This window comes from Neoarius graeffei, chromosome 17 (assembly GCF_027579695.1).
Source record: "Neoarius graeffei isolate fNeoGra1 chromosome 17, fNeoGra1.pri, whole genome shotgun sequence".
Taxonomy (NCBI): domain Eukaryota; kingdom Metazoa; phylum Chordata; class Actinopteri; order Siluriformes; family Ariidae; genus Neoarius; species Neoarius graeffei.
This window is the reverse complement of record NC_083585.1, coordinates 65,693,661-65,711,263: the sequence shown is the minus strand read 5'-3', so window position 1 is coordinate 65,711,263 and position 17,603 is coordinate 65,693,661. Positions and strand designations below refer to the sequence as shown.

At 42.1% G+C, this 17,603-nt stretch overlaps 2 pseudogenes; one reads left to right on the top strand and one right to left on the bottom strand.

The window, feature by feature from the left end:
• Positions 1-2,086, bottom strand: part of LOC132864448 (tripartite motif-containing protein 16-like) — a 252,609-nt pseudogene extending 250,523 nt beyond the window's left edge.
• Positions 1-17,603, top strand: part of LOC132864444 (E3 ubiquitin/ISG15 ligase TRIM25-like) — a 347,007-nt pseudogene that overhangs the window by 138,366 nt on the left and 191,038 nt on the right.

The following is a 17,603-nucleotide window of genomic DNA, read 5'->3' as shown; positions in this document are numbered from 1 at the left end:
CGATTGGGTGGGTGGAAGTACGGTATCTGGGCTTCCACTTGGGCAACGGGCAGGTGCGTCCCCAAATTAACAAGACAGCAGTAATTGCGGCCTGCCTGAGGCCCAAGACCAAAAAGGGGGTGAGACAGTTCCTGGGGCTGGCTGGCTATTATCGTAGGTTTATACCTAATTATTCGGACGTCACCAGCCCGCTGACTGATCTGACTAAAAAGGGGGCACCAGATCCGGTCCAGTGGATGAAGCAATGCCAGCGGGCTTTTTCTGAGGTAAAGGCTGCACTGTGTGGGGGGCCACTTTTACACTCCCCGGACTTTTCTCTCCCCTTTATGTTACAGACAGATGCGTCGGACAGAGGGCTGGGGGCTGTTTTGTCCCAGGAGGTGGAGGGGGAGGACCGCCCAGTGTTGTATATCAGTAGGAAGCTGTCAGTGCGTGAGGGGCCCTACAGCACCATTGAAAAGGAGTGCCTGGCGAGCAAGTGGGTGGTCCTCGCCCTCCGTTACTACCTGCTGGGACGCCCTTTCACCCTCTGTTCGGACCACGCGCCCCTCCAGTGGCTCCACCGCATGAAGAAAGCCAACGCGCAGATCACCCATTGGTATCTGGCACTCCAACCCTTCAACTTCAAGGTGATCCACAGGCCAGGGGCGCAGATGGTCGTGGCGGACTTCCTCTCCCATCAAGAGGGGGGAGTCGGCTGCAGGCCGGACGGCCGCCTGGCCTGAGTCGGGTAGTGGGGGTATGTGGCAGCAGGGGCGTGGTCAAGCGTCAGTCTGTGACTGGAGGGCGGAGTCAGGGAAGGTAAGTCGCAGAATCACTGCACTTGAGGTTAATTAATGTGTGTGTCTTCCCCAGTGACCGTGCCCTATTTAAGAAGAGAGAGTGAGAGCAGAGGGAGCTCTCTCCCCAACCAGACGACTGGAGTGTGTGCGTGCATGTGTGGCTGAGAGAGTAAACTTGACACTGAAAAGTGAAAATAAAAGAGTTTTGTGAACTCAGTTCTGGCCTGCCGTCCCTCTGTGCTCCACCCACCCAAACGAACTGCTACAACATCTTAAACATGTTTTTAATTTCCTGGCAGCATTACCCAACAATAGCTATACGTTCCTATGTCAATATAGGTGACAAGAACCACTTTCTATAATGTTAAAAATTATACAATGAAATTGAAATTTAACATCAAAACTAATTACACTGTCATTATGTGTGCACCTGTGTACAATAATCTGTAAAATTATCTTGTCTGAGTGACAGCTGTGTACAGTTCGGTTGGCTATGAGGAGGACCCATTTATTTAACATTTAATTACCAGCAGCATGATTACTTTTGAAAAAAAATTTCACAAACTTTCCACCAATTAAAATGCTCTTACAAATTCTTTAAAATTAAAGGGTTTTGTGCCCTATACCTGAATAAAGCAGCTTAGCTACAAAAATGACATTAAATAAACTATTTGTATAAGCTTCATAGAAAATATTAGACTTTTGGTTCTCACCTGTTTTTCATTTCTTTCTGCTTTAGTTGAAACCGTATCGTGGTCTTTGTGCTCATCCACCTTACACAAATAGCAAATAAAGCTTTGGTCAGTACGACAGAAGATCTCGATCAGTTTGTCGTGTTCAGAGCAGATCTTCTCTTGGAGCTCTGCGCAGGCTTCAACTAACTTGTGCCTCTTAAAGGCAGGAGACTGATAGTGAGGTTTAAGATGATCTTCACAGTAGGAGGCCTGACACACCAGACAGGACTTAGCAGCTTTGCGTTTTCTCCCAGTGCAGGAATCACACTCCACATCTCCAGGTCCAGTGTAACAGTGAGCAGGAGAAGCAGCTTGGAGTTCAGTCTTCTTCGGTTTCTCCATCACTTCAGCCAGCATATTGTTCCTGCATAGAACAGGCCTTGGACTGAAAGTCTCTCTACACTGAGGGCAGCTGTAGACGCCCTTCACATCCTCCTGATCCCAGCAGCCATTAATACACACCTTACAGAAATTGTGTCGACAGGGAGTAGCTACAGGATCCCTCAGAAGATTCAGACACACTGGACAGCTGAACTGATCCTGAGCTCCTGAAATACCAGCCTCTGCCATTTTCCTGTGGGGTGTGTGTGTGTGTGTGCGCGTGTGTGTGAGAGAGAGAGTCTAAGTTTTGTTTTCTTGGAAATGAACTTCCTGGTTCTGTGACAAAGACAGCAGGTCTGACTTTACAGTAAAAGGGAGTGCAAGGTTTAAAGAAAAAGTGTGGCTACAGGACAAAAGTAATTTAAAGTGTCAGGTTAATTGAATTCTAATTTGTTCCAGGTATCTTTGTTGCATGACACAGCTTGTGTATTTGAATGTGTTTTTACATCATCTGTGAAATGTTTGTGAATACAACATCACTGACATCATTGTCAGGATATTAAAATCAAGCAACAAAAGTGGGATACATTTATATCATCAAATCTTTTAAAGTGTACCTTACCCAACTTTAAAAAAAAAAGGAACCCCAAAAAGACCAGGTATATAATAGTTTGTGTTATGAGTTATAACAGATTGTGTTTGTTCATTATCAGATCAGACCATATTTTAAGACAAATTCATACCTAAATGCAGGTAGTTCTAATGGGTTCACTTAAATTTTCCTGTCAATGGATATGTAAATGTTTGAAAACAAAAGCTATCATTCTGATTTATTGTCTAATATTCTGCTTTTGTTCTCAAACCCAAGTGTATTTAGAACCTTTCTCCAACATACAGAACCATTTCTGTTTTCTGCAGAAGTCCAGAAAGTCTTTCTTTCTTGTGATCTTACAATAACAAAAGTTGTTTCTCAGTGGCACGGTGGTGTAGTGGTTAGCACTGTCACCTCGCAGCAAGAAGGTTCTGGGTTTGAGCCCAGCGGCTGGTAAGGGCCTTTCTGTGTGGAGTTTGCATGTTCTCCCCGTGTCTGTGTGGGTTTCCTCCAGGTGCTCCGGTTTCCCCCACAGTCCAAAGACATGCAGGTTAGGTTAACTGGTGGCTCTAAATTGACTGTAGGTGTGAACGTGAGTGTGAATGGTTGTTTGTCTCTGTGTGTCAGCCCTGTGATGATTTGGCAATTTGCCAGGGTGTACCCCGTCTCTCGCTCCTAGTCAGCTGGGATAGGCTCCAGCTTGCCCACGACCCGGCACAGGATAAGCAGTTATGGATAATGGATTGATGCAAGTTTGTTTTTCTCATGATGCTGAAATGCACTATTCGGCATATATGCTGTACAGCATGGATGAGTGTGTCCATTTTTACTTCTGCGAGGGGTAATAGGTGATGCAGGGGTGGAAGTTTTGCTTTCAATGCCAAAATCATTGTGTGGCAGCGGGGGCGTGGTCAAGCGGCGGTCTGTGAATGGAGGGGGGAGTCAGGGAAGGTAAGTGGCAGAATCACTGCACCTGATGTGAATTAACCAGTATTTGTGTGTCTTCCCCAGTGACCACGCCCTTTAAAAGGAGCAAGAGAGAGAGAGAGAGAGAGCAGAGAAAGGGAGCTCTCTCCCCAACGAGAACACTAGTGTGCATGCGTGCACGTGTGTGGCTGGGAGAATGTTGAAAGCTGAAAAGCTAGAAATAAAAAGAGTTTGAGAACTCAGTTCTGGCCTGCCATGCTTCTGTGCTCCACCCACCTTCGACGATTGCTACAGTGGTGCCGAAACCCGGGACGGAGTACAGAAGCATGGTAGGCCAGAACTGAGTTCTCAAACTCTTTATTTCTAGCTTTTCAGCTTTCAACATTCTCCCAGCCACACACACTAGTGTTCTGGTTGGGGAGAGAGCTCCCTTCCTCTGCTCTCTCTCTCCTTTTAAAGGGCGCAGTCACTGGGGAAGACACACAAACACAGGTTAATTCACATCAGGTGCAGTGATTCTGCCACTTACCTTCCCTGACTCCACCCTTCATTCACAGACCGCGGCTTGACCACGCCCCCGCTGCCACACATGGGTTTAATGCTATGTTTTTCAGTGCAATACAGCTTCAAAATTCATGTCCATCACTTAAGAAGGTAACTCAAAAATCTGCAACTATACTTGTCATGGATATTATATTGATCCTGAATAGATGGTCATTTCTGTTTTCAGATATATGTTGCACAGACTGATTTAGGATGCTTCTTGGTGACCAAGATGTAATCACGATAAAAGGTAAATCCTGAAATTAAAGTTAAACTGGAAAAAAGTTTATCGAATTTACTTCATTCAAATAATGTACACTGGATGCACATGAATGAATTGAGTTGCATTTACAGAGTTTTTGGACAGTCAACATGATTGAATTGGAGTCCTGGAATAAAATTGAATTTGGTACATGCTCACCTGAGCCTGTCAGTAACAGCGTTGAGAGTGCCAGCTTGAAACAGCCTCCAAATATGGCCACTCTAAACTACACTTCCCACGAATCACAGCACCCTCTGTCTCCTGTTTATTAATTACACATCCCTCATTTCCTTGTCAATCAGCTCTGCTACTTAAACCCCTCTCTCACTCACACTAGATGTGAAGTATTGCTCAGTGTTTCTTTCCTGTCATTTACAGTGGTGCTTGAAAGTTTGTAAACCCTTTAGAATTTTCTATATTTCTGCATAAATATGACCTAAAACATCATCAGATTTTCACACAAGTCCTCAAAGTAGATAAAGAGAACCCAGTTAAACAAATGAGACAAAAATATTATACTTGGTCATTTATTTATTGAGGAAAATGATCCAATATTACATACAGTATCTGTGAGTGGCAAAAGTATGTGAACCTCTAGGATTAGCAGTTAATTTGAAGGTAAAATTAGAGTCATGTGTTTTCAATCAATGGGATGACACTCTGTTTTATTTAAAGAACAGGGATCTATCAAAGTCTGATCTTCACAACACATGTTTGTGGAAGTGTATCATAGCATGAACAAAGGAGATTTCTGAGGACCTCAGAAAACGTGTTGTTGATGCTCATCGGGCTGGAAAAGGTTACAAAACCATCTCTAAAGAGTTTGGACTCCACCAATCCACAGTCAGACGGACTGTGTACAAATGGAGTAAATTCAAGACCATTGTTACCCTCCCCAGGAGTGATCGACCAACAAAGATCACTCCAAGAGCAAGGTGTATAATAGCTGGTGAGGTCACAAAGGACCCCAGGGTAATTTCTAAGCAACCGAAGGCCTCTCTCACATTGGCTAATGTTAATTGTTCATGAGTCCACCATCAGGAGAACACTGAACAACAATGGTGTGCATGGCAGGGTTGCAAGGAGAAAGCCACTGCCCTCCAAAAAGAACATTGCTGCCCGTCTGCAGTAGAAGGCTATTGGAAAAATGTTTTGTGGATGGACAAGATCAAAATAGAACTTTTTGGTTTAAATGAGAAGCATGTTTGGAGAAAGGGAAACACCGCATTCCACAATAAGAACCTTATCCCATCTGTAAAACATGATGGTGGTAGTATCATGGTTTGGGTCTCTTTTGCTGCATCTGGGCCAGGACAGCTTGCCATCATTGATGGAACAATGAATTCTGAATTATAACAGTAAATTCAAAAGGAAAATGTCAGGACATCTGTCCATAAACTGAATCTGAAGAGAAGGTGGGTCATGTAGCAAGACAACGACCCAAAGCACACCAGTTGTTCTACTAAAGAATGGTTAAATAAGAATAAAGTTAATGTTTTGAAATGGCCAAGTCAAAGTCCTGACCTTAGTCCAATTGAAATGATGTGGAAGGACCTGAACCGAGCAGTTCATGTGAGGAAACCCACCAACATCCCAGAGTTGAAGCTGTTCTGTACGGAGGAATGGGCTAAAATTCCTCTAAGCTGGTGTGCAGGACTGATCAACAGTTAGTGGAAATGTTTAGTTGCAGTTATTGCTGCACAAGGGGGTCACACCAGATACTGAAAGCAAAGATTTACATACTTTTGCCACTCACAGATATGTAATATTGGATAATTTTCCTCAATAAATAAATGACCAAATATAATATTCTTGTCTCATTTGTTTAACTGGGTTCTCTTTATCTACTTTTAGTATGCGTGTGAAAATCTGATGATGTTTTAGGTTATATTTATGCAGAAATATAGAAAATTCTAAAGGGTTCACAAACTTTCAAGCACCACTGTAACACAATGTGGATATTCATTTAATTTGTTATGTTTTTACTGAACATTACATTACAGGCATTTAGCAGATGCACTTATCTTATCCAGAGTGACATACAATATACCCAGAGCAGACATCCCAACCTGCAGTAACTTATTTCAGGGAGGTGTCGTGACCCCCCCGCTGATGGGAAAAAGTCATGCCCCCCCCCAATAAATAAATAAATAAATAAATAAATAAATAAATTAAGATGCACATAACAGGGGGGCGATGTAACTTCAACAAATTTTAATTAACTACTAGCATGTTACAGAGCAAACCATATAAAACAACACTTATGATATTTCTTTTCATTTTTGCTTTTACATGAATAGAACACAACTTTTTCAGTAACTATTTACATAGGTTGGACATAGCCGGAGCGTAGGCCTACTTCCATTTTTTTTCCATGTTAGGATCCAATTTCCTTTCATATCTTCACATGAATAGAACACTGTTTTTTAGCCTAAATGTAGGCCTGTTCCTTTTCATGTGACTTTTGCAGGGTTTCATTGTATTTTGATGCTGCTTGCTTTGCAGACTTGAGCAATTTCCCTGAAACTTCAAGCTCATCGCACTCTGGGTCAATGAATTTGTTGATTTTACAGGACATCAGGTTCACAAGAGTTTGGTGAGACATCTGACACCTGAATTCAGTTTTGATGTGACACACCAAACTGAATGCTCTCTCCACATCACAATTGGAATTAGGCAGAACCAACAACACCTTCATTAACTGGCAGAGCTCCTTGAATCTGACCTGCCCTGAGCTTACTGATTTTACCTTGGACAGCTTCCCCCAGAACTCATCGATTGACAAATTATTGTAATTTGGGACCAGTGCTTCCAAATTGGTAGAGGTATAATCCAGAACTTCCAAGTGGAGTTGTTCTCTGGCATCTGCCTTCATCACATTAGGGAATCTCTCAGCCAAAGTCAAAATCTCTCTCTGGTTTCATATCATCTTGGCTCTCTGGATTAACCACTGACAGATTTGTCAAGATTTGGTCTCTCATTGGGAACTTTTCCTTTACTTTTTGGAAGCTCCTGACATAGAATGCTCTGGCATCTTTGAAGAATTGCTTTGTCTTGTAAGGGGGGAGGGCTTCCTCACTTAGCAAGTGCCTCCTTGTCAAGAACCCAACAAAAAGCTTTTCATCTTCACAGTGGATTTCAGGGTTACTCACATCTATCTCCTGCACTTTCTGTTCTCTCAACACCTTTGGCACAATAAATCTGCTTGCTATGTCATGCAGGAGCTCTTCAACACTGTCGTTTAATTTGAAATGAATGGGTGCCTTGTTTTGAAAAATCAAATTAAATTTGTCAAAACACTGTGTGACATTGTGGAGAAAACAAGTGTAAATTTTCATAATTGGGTCTGTCACCCTCTTCTGAATATCACAGGACTTCTGATTCTCACTATGTGATTCAAAATAAGAAGTAAAGGCAGGCCATTGGTTAAGTAGATGGTCCAAACAGTTTCCCAAAGAAAGCCATCGTGTAGGGCAGTGCTTTTCTACTCTCTGCTGGGCTACATTACAGAAATCCTGAAACTGTTTAAGTTCCTCTCTTTTTTTTTAACTTCTCAAAGTAGTAGTAGATGTCAATTAGCAATTCTTCAGGTGACATTTGCCGCTTTTCCACTACAAACGCGGCTGAGTCGGGCTGAGCCGTGCCGTGCTGAGTCGAGCTGAGCGGGGCTGTTGGAGTTGCATTTCGACTACAACCGCGCTGAACCGTGCTGGCTGGAAGTGGGTGGACACATTGGGTGGAGTTAGCGAAAGTGGGTGGATGTCAGGTGATGTCGTTAAGCAGCGCAAACAGTGACATCAGTGATCTTTTAAGCGGTAGTCTCACGACCCGAATAGTAAACAATAAACATGGAGGACATGGAGTCGTTAGTGTTGCTGGTCTTGGTGCTGTGGCTTGTTGTCACCGACAATGCCAACAGATACTGGCAAGAGCGTATAGATGAGGCGAGGCGCATAAGGCTTCAGAAATTCTCGTAATTCGTAATTATTCTTCTTCCGGGTTTGCGGTGTTTACAGATCCCAGCGCGCTCGCGGGGCGTGTGTGGGCATGTGAGGACACTCCTCCTCACCAATCAGTGCACAGGGGAGTGTCTGCTCACGCCCCCAGCCTCACTCGGCTCAGTTTGGCTCGCTTCAGCCCCACTCCAAAACGGTGCGAGTTTTAGGGGCTAAGCAGGGCTGAAGCGAGCTGAGTCGTGCTGGTTTTTGGTAGTCGAAACGCGAGCCGTGTCGGGCTGAAGTGAGCTGAAGCGAGCTGAAGTGAGCTGAAAAAGGGTAGTGGAAAAGGGCCTATTGAGAACTCTTTAGCAGCAGTTTTGGCACATATGTTAATCAAGTGACTAGGACAGCCAACACCATATATGTGGGGCCTGTGCTTTCACTCTTGATAAGACAGAGTTGTTTTTGCCAATCATAACATTGCAGTTGTCACTGCTGAATCCTATGCAATTAGACCATTCAAGGCCTTTTTCATGCATGGATGATGCAATGCAGTTGAATATATTTTCAGCTTTGGCATCATTGCACACTGACATACCCACACATCCAACTGTCACCTTATCCTGTGCTTCAGTGTAGTACCTGACTAAAATAGCACATTCTCTCTCACACATGATGTCATTGCTTTCATCAACCAAAATACTGTATGGCCTTTTTTCTGTCCGGATTAATTTGTACACATCCTCTGAACATTCAGGTTCCAATGCCAGGTTCATCATCGCTGCTGTCTTACTGGAGGAACAGGCATAATTTCTTGCTATTTCCGAGTCTGGAAACATTTTCCTAAATAACTTGCCAGTGTGCCTACACACATGGAATGGCACACTATGTTCAACAACAAAATATGTGAAATACACCTCAGCTGTAGTAACCTTCTCAATGAGACTCTGCTTTTCTGATGAAAAGAACTGAGATATATTGGAGCAGCCTTCCCTGCGTTTAGCCTCCCTAATATGTTGTGCTCCCTAAAAGATATGAAAGCATATATTATATTTATGTAAACTGCTTATTCATACATTGTTACTTTACGTAAATCTTCAATAAGTTTGATCTTTTCATGACAGCCTGTTGTAGACCTAAATATAATGCACATGAAATGACACTACTCACCTCAACATTAGGGTGACCAGATTTGAGTTTGTGAAAAAGAGGACGCCTCAGCGTGGGGGGGGGGGGGGGGGGGGTGTTCAGTGTTTGTCCCTATAAAACAATAATGGTAACCTAAAAAAATACAAAATAAAACTTAATTTGTTAACATAAACATAATTATTTGTCTGGGCACAAAATAAAACATTTAAAAAAAAAGTAATAGGCTACACTGGCCTATGGCTTTTCAGTCCTCCTCACATGGGGTGTATTTCTCAGAATCAGATGACTGAGTCTTCCCCAACAGTTGTCTATTGCCGATTAAATAGGAATGGAAATCTTTGCAGGTCATGTTCTTGAAATTGTACTGTGTGCACAGAATCCCCTTCAGTGAATCAACAGACAAGCGATTCCTCTCCTTGGTCCATTGGGCTTGCATCAGTGAAAAGATTTGCTCAACATCTGCATTGTGAGCAGGTATGGCAAAAAAAACTGTGCCATTTTAAGCAGCTCTGAATGAAAATCGACACTTTTGGATCTTTCAAAGAATTTGGTCCACCTCTGGTGTGCTAGTAGATCACTGAAGTCTGCATCACTGTTACTTCTCTCAATGAATTTCTTTAGATTGGTGACCTGATCAAAGCACTTTGAATCATCAATTTCCACCCCTTTCCCAGCTAGGTGCCTGATGCAGCCCTCTACGTCATTCCAGTCAGGAATTTCACTCAGATCCATACTCAGCCCTCTACATCATGGCTTGCATCAGTGAAAAGATTTGCTGAACATTTGCATTGTGAGCAGGTATGGCTCCTCCTTGTATTACTCCTCCTTGGGTGCCATCCATCTCTCTAGATAGTAAGAACATGAACTGTACAGGTCCTGTACTTGAGCACTGAAATGGTCACACCTTTGTCCATATCCATCCATCTGCTTTTGTGCCAGCATACTCTTGACTTTAAGAGGCATGAAGTTGTTCATCTTGCATTCATGAAGCATGCTCTGGACCCTGTTCAGAATCCTCTTTACTTCCACAACTGAATTGCTCCCTCTCCATCTCTTGGATATGCGACTGAAATACACACAAGTGAATGCATTTGGCAGAGGTAAATCTCACTGAACTCGTCTTCAAAAAACTTCCTGATCTGCATTGGTGGCGTTTCCTGTGACAAAAAGAATGCTTTCAAAGCTGGATACATCTGTAGCAATCTCTCAATCCCTGGGAATAATGACAGCCATCGTGTCTTGTTGTGAGATTGGAGAGTTCTAAATTCAACTTCAGCACACTCACAGTACTCCTTCAGACTCTCTGTGCGCACAGTGTAGATGTGGAAATGTTGATAAATTTTGAAAATGATGTGCTCAATGTCAACATCCAGTGTCTGCTCCATGGTGAACACAATTGTTCAGAATATGTGCTGGACAGCCTACACCAATAAGAGCCGTGTTCTGCAAGGACTTTTTTAAATTGGCAAACACATTCTTCCCGTCCTCATTACGCCGGATTCCTCCAAACATTGTATTGCAGTTGTCACCAGTATATGCATTTAGAAAACATCCCATTCTTTTCCAGTGTGTCTTTTATGTACTGTGCAATAGTGTCAGCTGATTCATTTGGGGTGCTTTTAATTTCAAGTAATTTACTTTGCACACCACCGTTCTTCCAATCAAAATACTGAATGAGCAGAGGGAATATTTTCACTGCTCCATGATTGCTGCCATCAGTAGACATGCCACAGTAGGGAATATCTTGAAGTGCTTCTAGAGCAAAGCCAACAGAATGTGGGGCTATCACGGCGTTTACAATTGCTTCTGTCTTTGTTCGAGCACTTGAGAATTTTTGAGCTGTTGGGGAATCTGTGAAAACCTTTTTTAACAAGCCAGATGTGCAGTCCATTGATCTGTAGCTTTCGTGGTGCTTAACCGTGTGAAAAGCATCGGCACCCTCTGCTGCAGTGACAGTTGCACTCTCAGATTTACTTACAAAACACTCGGTGAGTTTGGATGATGAGCTCGCCTCTCACCCCTCGCTGCCGCTGTATGCTTGGCTGAACTTACAGGCATGTGAAAAAATTAGGACACCTCATGAAATCCTGTGTATTTTAAAATATATTTGGACATATGGGTATTTAATGTAAATTTTAATTAAAATGAGGGATCCAAGTAATATAACTAAACAATAAAAAAATAAGAAAAGCCTTTTTAAAACTTTCTGTAAAATTTAATTAAAAAATAATGCAATTTCTGGTGAGGAATAAATTAGGACACCCCCCTATATTATCCCTCTTAAAATGTTGAAAATCCCAAACAGGTGCATCACGTCAGGTGCACATGATTAGTACATCGTTACCCAGCATTTGAATGGAGCCTTGCCCTATTTAAACCTCAAATTTAGTTTGGTGTGGCCCTGACAGTTGGGATGTTGAGGTGAGCGCCATGGTGAGGTCTAAAGAGCTTCCTGATGCCCTCAGAAAGAAGATTGTGGCCGCTTACGACTCTGGTAAAGGATTCAAAAAGATTTCAAAAGCATTTAACATTAGCCATTCCACCATTCGCAAAATTATTTACAAGTGGAGGACATTTAAAACAACTGCCACCATGCCAAGATCTGGCCGTCCGAGCAAGTTTACCCCAAGAGCAGAACGCAAGATGGTCAAAGAGGTCCTGAAAAATCCTAAAGTGTCATCAAGGGAATTACAGCAGGTTCTGGCAACTGTCAATGTGAAAGTGCACGACTCTACCATCAGAAAGAGACTGCACAAGTGTGACTTGCATGGGAGGTGTGCAAGGAAGAAACCTTTGCTCTCTAAAAAAAACATCAAGGCCAGACTGAAGTTTGCCAGAGAGAACATAGACAAAGACCACGACTTCTGGAATAAGGTTCTTTGGACAGATGAGTCTAAAATTGAATTATTTGGACACCAGAACAGAAGACATGTTTGGCGTAAACCAAATACAGCCTTCCAAGAAAAGAACCTCATACCAACTGTAAAGCATGGAGGGGGCAGTGTCATGGTTTGGGGATGCTTTGCTGCAGCAGGACCTGGCCAACTCACCATCATAGAATCCACCATGAATTCTACTGTGTATCAGAGGGTGCTTGAAGAAAATGTGAAACCATCTGTCAAAAAATTAAAGCTGAAGCGTAACTGGATACTGCAACAAGACAATGACCCAAAGCATACCAGCAAATCCACCAAGGACTGGCTAAAAAAGAAGAAGTGGAGAGTCCTGGAATGGCCAAGTCAAAGCCCTGATCTTAATCCCATCGAAATGCTGTGGGGTGACTTGAAACGGGCTGTACATGCAAGACACCCCTCAAACATCTCACAGCTAAAAGAATTCTGCATTGAGGAGTGGGCCAAACTTTCTCCTGATCGATGTCAGAGACTGGTAAAAGGCTACAAAATGCGTCTCGTTGAAGTTATATCAGCCAAAGGGGGCAACACTAGCTACTAGGGGGTAGGGTGTCCTAACTTTTTCCTCCATTGAAATACATACTTTATTTTTTTTCTTTTTTTGGATTTGTCAAACAATGTTCATTTTTGTTGTTAAATTGCAATCAAATCACTTTCTTTTTGAAAAATACATAAAAACATGCCTGGATATTGGTATGTGTACCATTTCTAAATAAAAAGCTGATTATTTAATGGGGTGTCCTAATTTTCTCACATGCCTGTATGTGTGCTTGTAAGTCGTTGGCACCTTTATTTGCCACTGACACGTAAGTGCTTTAGAGATGAAAGTGGAGCAAAGAAAAAACCTCTGAACTTTTGAAAGTCACACTGTGGGGGGCAGTGTCCCCCAAAATATTTTAATAACATAACACGCAAAACTCTGCATTCTAGTGCATTTTAGTACTTATTTTCACTAAAACAAGTTATAACTTTTAAGCCTTTTTCTTTCATGTACATTAATGATTAACATGTCAAAAATGTCAAATTTAATTCCCCTAGTTAATGAGTAATTTTCAGGAGTGCATTTAGAAAACGCGGTGATTTTCCTGCTACACAGTTCATTACTTTGGAAAAAAAAAATCAGACAGCTGAAGGTAAACTCAGAAAAATCCCAAAACAGTACTGTTAAAAAGTAAAGGTCTGTTAGCGTTTCTAAAGCTTTCAGGTTTCAGTGTTGGGGACATTGATAAACGAGGCTCAATCTTTTAATAGGGTTGTGCTTTTCCATAAGCTAAAGTGAACTAAACATTTCCAATTCATATTTATGTGAGTTGAAGCCAATTGTTTACATTAGTTTGTATTGTCTGTAAATTTAAACACGCTAATGAATACCAAATTTCTCATGTAAATCAGGGGCGTAGCCAGGATTTTTCAAAGGAGAGGAGTCACACACTGACTGATAGCCTGAGTGCATTATGTACCAAAAAATAATTCCCAGTGCTAGTTTTAGGTAGCTTAGAAACCGGCTCTTCCATCATTGCTGTTTCTTCCACATTTTCTTGATGTTGTGTTCTAGAAACGGCACTAAAACTTAGCTTCGAAACCACAAAATGCAACTTTGATGGAAAAAAATATATAATTGCTTACCTCTCTTCACGTCGAAAGGAGGAGGAAAGTTTTGCTTGTTTTGACATGGCGAATCATTAACACAAGGAAATACTCGTAATTCGCAACTAAAAAGACCGTAGCTACACTGGCAGCTTGAACATGCTTTCTAGTAAGGGTGGGCGTATCGATCTGAGTATTGATAGTATCGATACCAAGGTGAGTATCGGAATTGAATCGATACTAGCATGATGAGATCAATACTTTCGTCACAGTTTCTCTTCAATACGTCCAGTAAATTACTCGAATTTACTCAGAGTTCATGCGAGTGTAGTTTCTTTCTAAATCTGTGTAAACAGCGCACCTCTCTCTCTCTCTCTCTGCCGCTCACACCTTGCCCCTCCCCCTCCCTGCTTTGTCGGAGAACAGAGAGTCAGAGCACTGACTGAGAGCAGGCCATGATGGCGGAGAGAAAGAGAAGCGCTGTGTGCACATTATTCACTGCAGTTGACAAAGACAATGCCACATGTGATGTGTGCAGAAAAGTTATTCGCTACTGTGGTAACACCACCAATTTATTTAAACATATTAAAGCAGTTCACCCCAGAGAGAACACTGAACTGCAAAAAAAGTTGAGGGAGGGGGAGATCCCCAAACTCAGGCCAGACCTCCAACACAGAGACAGAGGTCTCTGGAAGAGACTCTTCAACCCAAAACTCAGGAATATCCAGGTAATCTCCAGCATAAAGTAATATTTTCACAACGTAATTGGTGATCAGAGATGCAATTTCAGCAGACTAATTAAACTATTATCATATATTCAGCCAGTTGAAAAAAAATAGTTGTTTTACTGAAACTAAAAAATATACACTTATATAAAGATATATGTCTCAAAACTGAAATATGAATATGGCTGAATATAAAAACCCTTTTGTGTTAACTGTTGAATGAAAAATAGTATTCCTATTTAGGCTACATGCAGATTACAGTTACAGAATTAATTATCTTAATCATTTTGTTATGTCACCTAGATAATTCACAAAGAGCCATGGATATCACGAAGAGCATTGCCGAGATGATCGTAAAGGACCTACAACCCCTCTCTGTGGTTGAACAGGAGGGTTTTAAGAGTTTAATCAAGACACTTGATCCCCGCAACAGAATTCCAAGTAGGAAATTTTTCACGGGAGAGAAAATACCTTCAGTGTATGAAGAGTGTCGCTCAAAAATAAGAAAATGTCTGGATGCTGCTGACAGTGCTGTATTGACCACTGATATGTGTACATCAAGAGCCACAGAGGCTTATTTAACTGTCACTTGCCATATTATTGATGAAAACTGGCAAATGCAAGCGTATGTGCTAGAAACCAGTAGTTTCTCAGGAAAGCACAGTGCTGATAATATTTGCTCGGAATTAAAAAGAATCACAGATGAATGGGGCATAACTGCCAAAATTCAGGCTGTGGTCACGGATAATGCTGCCAATGTGGTTGCTGCTGTACACAGAGCAGGTTGGGCACATTATCCATGTTTTGCACACACCCTTAAGCTGGTAGTGAAAGACTCCATTAAGACCCTCCCTGAGCTTCTCGACATCCAACACAGACGCAGTGCTATTGTAGCTTTTTTCCATCACAGCACAAAAGCAACAGAGAAGCTCAAAGAAATACAGAAACAATTGAAGTTTCCAGAGCAAAAACTGATCCAATCAGTTGAAACACGCTGGAACTCTGTATTTTACATGTTTGAGAGACTTTGTGAGCAAAAGGAAGCAGTGCCCACCGTACTTTGCCTTCTTGGCAAGAGCTCACTGTGCTTGAGTGAAGAGGATTGGTCCATGGTTCGTCTCTCCCTTGATGCCTTGAGACCATTTGAAAAAGTCACGAGGGAGATATCATCTGAAAAACACGTGTCAGTTTCAAAGGTGATCCCCCTGGTAACATTACTTCTTAGATCAGCTGCATCTCATGAGGCCCAAGGCAGCAAGCTAGCTGCTGTGCTGTCAGCACAGTGCCAGCACCGTTTCAGGAATATTGAAACCCACTATGGTCTCAGTACCAGCACCTACCTGGACACAAGATTTAAAAACTTGTTGCTGAAATGCAGTCACTGAGCCAGTCCTCAGTCTATTCAGAATCAGATCTTCAACCTAGCACAAGCTCTGCCACCAGCACTGCCTCAGCAATGGCTCCTGCAACTACCTCACACTACCCTGCAGGGCAGGATATATACAGAGTTTGACACTCAAATCCTGGAATTGCAGCAGCATTGCACAGCTGGCACTGATGCGACTATTGAAATGCGCCGGTACACGGAAGAGAAGCCAATTCCACGGGATGGAGACCCACTTCTTTGGTGGAAAATGAATGAACCTACATTTCCCTCTCTGAGCAAGATTGCAAAAAAACATCTGGAGTAATTGCAACATCCATACCTGCAGAAAGGATTTTCTCTAAGGCGGGACAGTTAATAACTCAGAGAAGAAGTGCAATAAAAGGGAAGAATGGAAACATGTTACTGTTCCTGAACAAAAACCTTTAAATCTGTTATCAACATGGGAACAGAGCCAAAGGGCACCTCAACTTCCTTGGAGGGCTTTGTGAACAAAGAGCCAAAGATTACGAGCCACTTGTAGTTTACACCTGATTTGCACTACTGACTTTATTTTTCACACATATTTGCATGCAATGGAAGGTTCTTTTTTGTTGTTGTTTTGTTTATATTGTTATATTTATATTTATTACATTGTTGCTTTTGTTCACTTATTTTGCGCTACTGACTTTGTTACTTTATTACTGACTTTATTTTTCACAAATATTTGTGTGCAATGGAAGGTATTTTTTGTGGTGTTGTTGACATTGTTATATTTATATTTTTGTTACATTGTTGCTTTTTTGTTATTTTGCACTAGTGACTTTTTTCTTAAACAATTTTGTGTAGCAGAAGGTGATAAGGGAATTATTTTATTATTAATATACTGTTACATTGTTTTATATTGTTGTAGTTAGTTAATAAAAAGCATTTTTATTTGCCTAAAATCTTTGTCCTGTGTTTTATCATACTCAATCAACTAAAAAAGGCAAAATCACAAAATTATTCAATGATCATAACATTTCAAGTAAAAAGTATCGGTATCGGCGATACTAGCCTTGGTATCGGATCGATACCCAAATTCCCAGTATCGCCCACCCCTACTTTCTAGTGCGATTGTGTTGCGCATGCACAGAACGGTATCAGTCCTGCACGCCTTAGCTCGTGCACCTGAAGGCGCGCCTTGGGGCCTAACGAGCTCCGGCACGCGCGTCGTCAACAAAGAACACCTGTCTTTAATCAATGAACTATGTTTGGGCTATTTAAGGATCGCACCCATGCAAGGACAACGCGAAGTATTACGCCGCGTCGAGGAACGCGACAAATCCGAAAAATACATTTCTCCATTCGGAAAACCGGAAATTTTCAAGAGTTTTGTCAAATATCCGGATTTCCGGGTAAATCCAGAAGACTTTCATCCCTGGTGCCTGCTTTACATGTCAGACACTCAGCTTCGTATGGATCGTGACCAACACGAAAGCATGGAAATTTCTTTTTGAGTTCATCTGTGAACTTACATTTATGCCTTGGCATAGCTGCAGAGACGCCGGGTACATGCGCTCTCTTTGGTAAACAAGGAAGCTCGCGGAGCTACTGAGGTGCACACTGACCAATTAAATGATTTGCCCACAGAAAAGGCTATCGACCAATGACGGTACAGTCAGACCGTATGCCCTGCCCCCTACTCACTTCCACTCAAAGCAAAGCCAACAGAGCTGAGTAGGGGGAGGGGTATACTGAGTAGGCGGAGGGCGTGGCTAGTTTGTGA